The 11,131-nt window shown below is 40.0% G+C and overlaps 1 protein-coding gene across 1 annotated transcript in view; it reads right to left on the minus strand.

Annotated features, from left to right (window-relative positions):
- The window catches only part of LOC309548532 (bile acid receptor-like), a 141,640-nt gene extending 132,841 nt beyond the window's left edge, over positions 1 to 8,799 (minus strand). Inside the window, exon 1 of the mRNA XM_082248499.1 lies at positions 8,596 to 8,799. The gene's annotated coding sequence lies outside the window, so the exon portion shown is untranslated. The remainder of the gene's footprint in view (positions 1 to 8,595) is intronic.
- Positions 8,800 to 11,131: the final 2,332 nt, after the last annotated feature.

Consider the following 11,131-nt stretch of genomic DNA (forward strand, 5'->3'; position numbering starts at 1 on the left):
CCATACAGGTAGGAATTTGGCTAAAATGTATGCGCATACGTAAATGCATATGGGCACTTGCAGAGGTGCGTGCACACGTGCGCATATACATGTGCATCAGCGTGCTCACGTGCACAGCTGACCGATTTTGGTGCCAAGTTGGGTTTTTAAACTGCGCAGTGTTCTGGTTCAGTGCTGCTTTGTCTTTCAGCCTCCTGTGTATCCTGTGACCCTGTGATTCTGCATCCTGATCCCAGTTGCTGACCTGGCTTGCCTGATCACTCTCTGAACTCTGCCTGCATCGACCCCGGGCTTGTCCTTGACCTCTGCTTCTGTCTGGTCCTATGGCTTCTCTTCCATTGATTGGCTCTCTGACCCGGGTTGTACCCAGACCACGCTCCTGCCTGCTCCTCTGTACCTGATCAGTCCTGCCAGTGTATGACCTGGCTTACCTGACTCTGCTTCCTGACACATCCTGCTGTGCTTGCTGTCCTACAGTCTGCTACCAATGCATGCCTCACCTGCTCGCTGTCGCCAGTGCCAGCCTACTTCAGTCTGCCATCCACCAGGTGTCTACCAGCCTGCCTGCTTCACTAAAGACTACTGACGACTCTTCTGCCTGGTGTGAATATTCGCTCTGCTACTTGCAAGACTTACAGACACTCATGCCACTCTGCACTCCTGTGTCTTCTGTTCACACTACCAGGGGCCCCGAGTCAGAGGAGTATGAGAGGCCTTCCTCATTATTTCAGGCCCTGCTACCAGATACATGATAATGTTCCAGGGCAAAGGTTCAAGAAACCATAAAAGGCCCCTCTGACCCCCAGTCGTGGCCCTACTAACATCAGTGGTGGAACGCTATTCGCAAGTGCGAACTTTGCGACCCTGGTAGTTTCCCCATTGATGTCAGTACTTTTGAATTCTTATTCTCTTTTTTATTATTTTTTACAATTTTATTTTATTTTTTTACAATTTTAATTTTTATTATTTTTGTATATATTTTTAGGATCCGCATTGTGGGGCTTTGGTTAAACGTCAGGGGTCTAAACAGACCTTGGATATTTCACCTTTGAGCCAAAGAATGGAGATTGAGGACACAACTCTCATTCTCCATCTCTGCAGCCTCAACTGCACAGAATGAATAGGTAGGAGAGCTTCAGTTTACTATGTTTCAGTTATAAATGGTACTGATCACTGACTCTGTCCATTCAGTAAAGGAAGGGGCCAGTAAATGACATATTTACCGGCCCTGCTTTGCTCTTCTTTCTGACACATCCCCTGCAGCAGCCGGCAGGAGAGGGGAGAGGGAAGCCAGCAGCACACAGGGGGGTCGAGGGGGAACAACAGAGCACACATGGGGCAGCTAGACCTGGATAGGAGGGAAGTTGGGGGCTGCATGTTGAGAAACTGTTCCCCTCCATTTTCCTTCTGCAGCCACTGAATGCCTGTGGGAGGGAGGGGAGGAGAAGCAGGCTTTCAGTGGCTGCAGGAGGAAAATGGAGGGGAATGGTTTCTCTAAATGCCGTCCCTCTTATCCATGTGTACAGGGGGGGGCCACACAGGCCCCCTGGAGCATGGGGCTGGATTGCAATTGTGACCCCTGTATTTATGCCTGTTCTGGGGGTACTTAGAAAAACAGAGGACCTAGTCTTACTGGTACGGGCAGCCTATATCACATATGTGATTTTCTACATTAGCTTGACACAAGTTCTACTTGAAGTCAAACATCAACAAAAATGGCAATAAAATACTTAGGCCCCTTTCACACATGTGGACCGTTCAGATCCGCCTGTATGTTTTTCAGGCGGATCTGAACGGATGCCCCATGCATCCCTATGGGGCAGCAGATGTCAGCTGAGACATCTCCGCTGACACCCGCTGCCATCCGATCCTGTCCATCAAATCCGGACGAATGGAAACCCTATTTTCAATCCGTCCAGCGGATCGGATGGGATCAGATGAGAACGGACAAGCGGTCCGTTCTCATCCGATTCCCCCATAGAGGACAGCGGGGACCTCCACACACATTGATCCCCCGCTGAGAAAAACGGAGTCCGCTGACCGAGAGTACAGTGTGAAAGAGGCCTTACGAGCATGTCACCCTTACATCCTTTAAACATTTTTGGAACTGTGGGCAAAACAAAATTTTATTATTATGCAGTCTGTAGCTAGTAGTAACACATAGCATTTTTGGTTTCTTAAAGAGTAACTCCACTTTTGTTTGGAAAAAAACATTCCCCTCTGGGTGATTTATGTACAATGCAAGGATTTTAACAAACTTTGTTGCAGATTCCTACCATTTGTTATTCAGAAGAAATCCCTGTGTGTTTTTTACTGTGCCCATGTGCTAAGTGAGTCTAATGGGAATGGTTTCATAATTATCAACCAGCTGCTGCACCTCCAGGGCTCAAATGAGGAAAATGGCAGGATCTGCATCCCTTTAAACGTGATTTCCCATTAGGAGTATCTCATCAAAAATGAAATTTTTGTTGCAGGGGATGCCAAAAATCTTGTATCTTAGGGCAGACTTCTGAGAAAATCAGTGAGCCAATCACACAAGGAGAAAATTATGTTTCTAGGGGGCGTTCTGTACACATTCTGTGTACAGAACACTTCCAGGTAGTCATATTTCAAGGCATTTTACAGAACATCAAAGCGCTGCAGATTCAATTCAATTACAATATGCAATTGTATATTCTATATTATTTTTTATTTGCTATTTTTTTTGCCATGAAAGTGGAGTTACCATTTAAAAATGAATTACAGGTTCACTATTACTTTAAATAATTTGATGGGCCAAGCTGACCCAAACAAATTATTTCCATGCCAGAACAATCTGCCCGGTGTAGCTGATGTAATAAACTATAATTTCATTGGCTACATAAAGTAAGTAGGTGTTCTGATAGCAGTATGAGATGTTTCTCATCCACTGCCAGGTATGGATTGAATTGGTCTTAGCACATTCCTGCCATTCAGGAGAGACCTTGTATTTTAATCAATTAATACAAAGCTTCCTCTGATCAGCCTAGGTGGAGTGGTGGGTGGATAACGTCATGATCTCCACCTTGGCCAACCTTGGACTTTAAAGGCTAAATTCACCTTTTCCAGAAAATAGCTAATGCAGTCAAAGGACCTCATTAGGTATGAAAAAGCTGTATAAAATGTAAAATTTGTGTACGTTTTTTGTCATACCTGTGGGCTATTTGTGCCTCCTCCCACCTGAAAGATTGCCAAAAAAACTCACAGTTTGCAATCCTGCCTTATAACTAGGACATAACAATTGTGAACAACCTCCCCCACATAGTGAGAACCAATGATTTTTGAGTCCTATCAACAAGGAAGGATGTGGGGATTGGTAAATGGGAGGTTTTCAACCTGGCTTTCAGGGGATCTCAAATAGCCTACATGTATCTTAATAAAGGCCCGTACACACGTACCGATCGTCGGCATACAAACGTCGGTGGACGAAGGATCTGCCGATTGTACGCGTGTTAGTATGGTGCCTCCGACAGATGTCTGCGCACAATCCGCGGACAAAAGTCTTTCTTGCAAACATGAAAATATTTGTATGCCGACACCAGAACGGACGATTGTTCGCCTGTCAGTACACAATTCGGCCGACAGACCGCAGATTTGCAAGACTGGGCATGCTCAGAAAATAGAAAACACAGGGAAAGTTAACCATTACATGACATCACTTCTGCAGTCGGCGGACAAAATTCTTGTGCTGTCCTTGTGCTGTCTTTGCACTTTTCAGCAGACACCGACATCCCGGGGAGAAAAGAGGAACATTTGTAAGCCGACCATCGGTACGTGTGTACGGGGCTTAACATTAAAACCTTTTTCCAGAGCTGAACAACTTCTTTTAACCACCTGCTTACTGGGCACTTATACCCCCTTCCTGATCAGGCCAAATTTCAGCTTTCAGCGCTCTCAAACATTAAATGATAAATGATGAAATGCAACACTGTACCCAAACTACATTTTTATCATTTTTTTCACACAAATAGAAGCTTGGTTTGGTGGTATTTAATCACCACTGGGTTTTCTATTTTTGCTAAACAAACAAAATAGGACTGAAAATTTTGAAAAAAACATTTTTTTTTCATATTTTGTTTTAAAATTTTGCAACCAGGTAATTTTTCTCCTTCACTGATGATCACTGATGAGGTAGCACTGATGGGCACTAATGAGACGGCATTGATGGACACTGATAAGGCGGCACTGGCGGGCACTGATCAGGAGGCACTGATGAGGCTGCATTGATGGGTGGCACTGATGGGCATGGACGGACACTGATGCGTGGCACTGATGGCCACTGATATGCGACTCTAATGGGCACTTATAGGTACTGGTAGGTAGCATTGATAGGTAGCACTGATGATGAGGCAGTGATGGACACTGATTGGCAGCACTGATGGGCACTAATAGGTGGCACTGGTGGCCACTGATTAGCAGTACTGATGGGCACTGATAGATGGCACTGGTGGGCACTGATTAGCAGCACTGGAGGGCACTGATAGGCTGCACTGATGGGCACTAAGGGATCTGATGTACTTCCAACAATAGCCGGGTAATGTATTTCTCCTTTTCTTCACACTTATTGCGTGAGGAAAAACAAAAGCCGATAACCGGCTTTTGTTTACTTATGCGATCAGCTGTCATTGGCTGACAGCTGATCATGGGGTAAAGGGCTGTTGTGATTGGCCCTTTATAAGGATCAGTGATCCGCCCAGTCCCAAGGACTCAGCGATCACAGAGCGTGCGGTCCAAATGGGGGGACGTCCATGTATGCCCTCCCGGCATTTTAAGCCCGCACTATAGCCATCTTTCAATCTATAGCGCGAGCACCAAGTGGTAATAACTACTGGGGTCCCTTGACTGCATAGGCTATTTTCTGGGGTCCCTTGACTGCATAGGCTATTTTCTGGAAAACGTGAACCTAGCCTTTAAGTAAACAACAAATTAAAGCTTAGCTCTAGCCAAAATGTTTTAAGCAGTTACAGCAACAGATTTAAACCAAATTAAGAAAAGATAACCCCTGTCAGTGTTATTTGGTCTGTGGTAGTGACCCCTATAACCTTCAGTTTTGCTGGATAGCTTTATTGCGAAATAGGTGTGGAGAAACGTATAAAGGCATGTGAAAAATAATTTCACATTTTATACTGTATATATTACTATTACAGATGTTAATCCAGTATGGTTACCAAAATATAAATATTTTTTTTGCTATAGTGTTCTTTTAAATGTCATCAACTACACCATCAGCTTTGTTTATTAAAACTCTAGAGTGCAAAATCTTGTGCAACTGTGCATGGTAGCCAATTAGCTTCTAACTTCAGCTTGTTCTATTAGGCTTCAACAAAAATACATCAAAGCTGATTGGTTTCTATGCAGAGCTGCACCAGATTTTGCACTCTCCAGTTTTAGTAAATTAACGCTCATGAGTCATAAAATACTAACTCCATAATATTGTTACAAGCATGTAAGCCTAAGAGCCGGTTCACACTGGGGCGACTTGTCAGGCGACCTGGTCGCCTGACAAGTCGCCGTGGGTCGCCTGCCATAGATTAGCACAGGACCCGTTCTAATAGGAGTGACACAAGTCGCTCCGACTTAGAAAAAGGGTCCTGAGCTTCTTTGGGGCGACCCGGAGTGACCTGCATTGACTTCAATGATATGAAGTCCGTGCAGGTCTCTCTGAGGTCGCGGTGTGCGCTGTGCACCGGGACTATACAGGTCGCCCCGGCAAGTCGGGTCGCTTGTATGTGAACCGGGTCTAAAACGTAACCTGTTAATTGGCAATCAAACAACAAAACATTATCCAGCAGCAAAACTGTGGGGAAACTAATACTTCAATTATGCCGTTTGGTAAAAAGTAAGTAGTCCCTCACCTAGCTCAATAATTAGTAAGAGTTCTTACTTAAATACATTCTATGGGTGACCTTGATAATGCTTTTTTTGTGGTAAGCACTTTTATTTTGCATTTAATTAAAACTAATATAATAACATGATTAAACTAACTAAGGTAATGATAATTTATGAAGAACCATAAAAGCGTAAGATACTTTTTGGCATCTCAAATATTAGTTGAGTTAGAACTATGATAAAAATAGAATGCATTACAGAAATAACAAATACAATAAACAGCTTTTAGCAAAGCTTTAGATTTAATTAAAGCGGTAGTATACTCAAAAAAAAAAAAAAAACCCTGCAAGACAAAGGCATAATGAGCTAGTATGCATCGCATACTAGCTCATTATGAAAAACTTACCATAGAACGAAGCCCCGACACGGACCCCCGGACACCGCTGTGGGAGGGGACATGATACCTCTGCGTCTCTTCCGGGTTCGGTGGCTCCTGGGCTGTGAGTGGCCGGAGCCGCGATGACGTCATCCCGCGCATGCGCGCGGGGGTTTAACTTTCCGGCAAATTCCTGGCAAGGAACTCTGAAGGTCCGCCGAACCTTCAGAGCGCATGCGCCGCTCACGTCAGCGGCTGCATGCAGTGCAAATATCTTCTAAACCATGCAGGTTTAGGAGATATTAATTGTACCTACAGGCTTACCTGTAGGTACACAAAAAGTCACAAAAATCGATATACTACCGCTTTAAGTGTGATTCAGGTGTAAACCTCCAAAACCACTACATTTACACATCGATGCTAAGCATACTGAGAAGACGCTTGCATAGCTTCGCTACAACAGGACAGACTGAGCAAAATACTAAAGATAGACTCTAGGTAAATTGCAATATACATAGTTGAATGCATACATGAGAACTATCTTAACTGCAAAAGATTTAAATTTCTGTCAAACTAGTCTAGTAATGATAGTATTCAGTAAAATAAATTTTGTAAATAAATTAAATCGTTTTTTTTTTTTTTTTTTTTTAGAGTGTTTCATTTACAGTTTTCTCTACCTTTGTAGAGGGTTTGGACGGAGAGGTTACAAGGGTTAGAACAAACTATTGAGCTACTGGGGGTGCTTACAATGCTCAGCTGTTATTCATGGGATTTAAACCCTTTTCCCCAACAAAAAAAATGAAACCTGTTGCTGTAACTTAAAAATTTGTAGCTTTTAATGTTTTTATTGCCTCTTTAAAGCCCATCTAATACCACTGTTCACAAGGTGACAACATATGATTATGTGGTTTGTCTCAACCCCTGTAATTGCCTCTTTTAGTGGAAAGTATGACGTGGTTCAAGAAGTGGAAAATCAACTGATCTACTGGCAGGATCAATCAGTAAAAATAGGTTACACAGGGGACTCGCTCTAGTTACTCTCTAATTTTTTTAAATAAATATGCTGCATTTATTGGTGTTTTTTAATTTCTCCCTGGAGTTCAGCTTTAAGAGGACACCCATATTTTTTAGCATGATATGACTTTTTTTCACATTTGCAAATCAGATTTCTCTTCTGAGATTTAAATCGTACATAAAATTACAATGTACAATTTGTCATAAACAGATATGATGAAGCAAAATGGCCGTCTACTTTCTGGTTCAGCAATTTTTATGGTCTAGTTTGCCGTGTCAAATATTAACGTTAAGTAGTTTCCAACCAAAAAAAAGCACCGTTACATTTATTACATCATGTTTTCAATCTGCTAAACAATAGCTTTTGAAAACAATTTGTAGAATTTGTTAATAATTATTTAAGCTCATGTTTTAGACTATAGCAAAAAAAAATCTATCTGTAAAAATATATCTAGGACCTTCAATATGCATGAGATAAAACACTTGACTAAATGTCCAGGGTCACATATGTATGTTGCAGGTTTTTTCTTTACCATTTTGTATCACTTCAGTGGTGTGGTAAGCATCAAAGATCCTAGTGTTCTAGGGAACATCACAGCTACATGAACAAACTCTATGTATTGGGAACAAACACTTTAAAATCATACATAATAGTAACAGCTGCAGCACCCCTTCAGGACTGCAACAACATGTAAGATTGCAATAATTAGTCATTAGGAACAGTAAAAGGATAAGTAAGGTACCATCACATAACACATGAATTACTACCAGTTGTTGCTCCATTTATATTTCCACTTTGAAATTAACTTAAAGACGGGCTCTAAAGGCCTATAACAATTTTTATGACATGTATATAGCTAAATGGAAATATATGCCTATTATATTAATATCATTAATTAATAAATATAATAATATTATAAAGGCCCAGAACATATTATCTATGCTTATCAATAGTTAACTAATAAATTAATAAATCAAGCTTATATTTTACTATGCATTTATGTTATGTTTAATATAAATTGTACTGTATATTATATTTGTTGCAAAAACTATAAAATATTATGTATTACATTAAATTACAGTAAAGGTAAATACTATAAAAAAAAGTAGTAGGCTTGTTACACTAATAAAACATATTTTAAAATATAAAACATGAAAACAGTTACAAAAGGAAACCTAGCATATACTAAAAATAAAACTAAAATCAATAAATAAGCAGCATTATCAGGATTTGTACGTGTAAAATAAAGGAATGTTTATTGGAATAGGCTAAAAAAAAAAGAAAAAAAAATATATAAATGGACTTTTTATACTTGTAATTGCGCTATAACTTTGTACATAGAATGCACTGTACTTACATACAGTTTGGATGAGCACTGCTATCTCCAGATGTAGGCACCACTTCAAGCTGGAAAGCCTAATTAAGCCTGATGTCTTTTCGTGGCTATTTATCAGTCTCTGTGCATATACTAAGGCTCCAGACGTTCTGCAAAGTCCACAGCTTCATCAGCCCTCTCTATAATCTCACACACCAACTTCCCACACAGCCCTCCCTCTGGGTCACTGCAAGGGCAGCGAAACAGACATAAATCAAATAAAAAGTGGATCATTGGGGACAGAGGCTACAGGGACCCAAACGTCACACATTCCCATAGTCCTTTTGCTTGGAGTGAAGAAATAGTTATGCTCTTTTGCCCAATTGTTACAAAACTTTTACCGACTTAACAAGACAGTAGCAATTTCTATGGCATGGGAATGGTAAATGATTACAATACATGTTGCAGTTTTTGTGTATATGCAGAATATATACTTTATCTTTCATAGAAATATACTATAAATACTATACTGTATATACCATGTGTATATATATATATATATATATATATATATACACACACACACACAAAACACTTTTTTGACAAGCAGTGATGTTGTCTTATATTAAAGGCCATTTCCCACAAGATACAAAAAAAAAAAAAAAAATACCCTTCATTGGACTTTATGATGTCATTGTGCCACCATAGCCCAGAGCACCTTATGCATACCTCCCGACTTTTTGAGATGGGAACTGGGGATACCTATTAGCAAAAGTATGTAGGCATAGGACACACCCCCCACCATGCTCCCTTAATGGAGAATTGTACAAAAATTGTAAACCCACTAGTGCTTTTCATTACCACTACTATTACTTTGTACTGGCATTTTAAAATGTTTAAATGCAACAATTTAGAAATTGGATGAAAGGTAACTGGGAAACTGGGTACTGGGAAATACTTTTCGAAAGATAAAAAGCACATTTTATATACAACTATATAGATCAGACCAAAATGAGGGATAAATGAGGAAGAAAGAAGGACAGGGGGACAAATCAGGGACAGCCCCTCAAAATCAGGGACAGTTGGAAGCTTTGCCTTATAGATATAGGTTGTGGGAAATGTTTGCACAGATGGAGGGAGGATTAAGGTAAATATAACACCCTATTCCCTATTCCCTGGAGTCAATGGGCATTTATAGCATGTTGGAGGTCATCTTGCAGCCCATAACCTTCATAGATACACTAAGACTGACCAAAATGTATATATAAATAAAATAATTAATTGCTGTTTACATTAAAAACGTATGTATAGCCAAATCTTTTTAATTTTGAATCCAGTAGGGGAAGGTTAAAACCTTTGTCAGTTTATATTTATGTCTGTGTGTGGAGATTTCCCCATGTTTCCTTTTTCAGAGAAACAACAGGACACGAATGGAGATTTTTTAACAAAGTGAGGGGAATCATGGACAGTTGCCACTGGAAATTATGTTCCCTTTTAATATCCCCTTTTGTTCTGTTAGCAACACAAAAATTTTGGATTTTCATTCATTGTCTGTCCAGTGACAATGTTCACCAGGAAAAATAAGGTAAACCTACCTGGCAGGGTGCCAGTCTTTCCCTATCCTAGCTAAAACAAAAACAAAAGTTTTGGCTATACACTTATCTAGTTCTCCAATAATATAGCCCTCATTTGATCTCACTTTTAAAATTAAAATTCAGAAAATATTACTTAAATCCTATAACCTGCTGCAATGCTAGTCTAGATCTATCTATGAAGATATCTGTATAAATAATTCTAGAATTTCTGAATTCTACCCAACTGTAGTGACCATATCAAGGTCAAATGAAGGTGTAATATCATTATGGATTATCCATAACGTAAAATAAATAATTGGTCAATCTAGCTGCAAAAAATTGATGTGTTAGTTATGGCGTTGTGGGAGACAGAAAATACTACAGAGCAATTTTGCAATTAAATTCCTCCCTGGTAATGCTGCCAAGTGTTTAAACCCATCAGTAATGCTGAAGTTCCAGTGTTAGGTGGACCTTCAGTATGGTGGAATACCTACTATCCTTGTAAACATTGGGGCAGTTGCTTGAATGAAGTTTACATTAGGTAATAATAATAATAATAAAAAAATAGTATAAAGTAGAACTAAAGGTATTTTTTTTTTTCATTTTGGATAGAGTAAGGGAGGTTATCAGCCTTGTTGTCAGTTTGTTTTTACCATACGTGTCCGATTGGGGAGATTTCCTTTCACTTCCTGTCCCATAGCCAAAGCACCAGGGCCACCGATCCATTGGAAGATCTCCCCCTTTTCATAGGGACAACCCAAAATTTTGGATTTTTTTTCACTTGCAATGATAGGAAGATTTACCCTCTTTATTTGTCATGTTTACTGCTAACGGGGGAACAGACAGCAATAGACATGTTCTAATGCCTCTCCACTCGATCCGAAATAAAAATAAAAAAGTTTTGCGTTTAGTTGTACTTAAAACAAACTTTTTTCCAATTGCCTTTTATATGTACACTAAGTTGCACATGTGTAGGTCAGCATGCAATCTCAGCACACCACATG

Source organism: Pelophylax lessonae, assembly GCF_965119305.1.
Source record: "Pelophylax lessonae genome assembly, chromosome: 2".
Taxonomy (NCBI): Eukaryota; Metazoa; Chordata; class Amphibia; order Anura; family Ranidae; genus Pelophylax; species Pelophylax lessonae.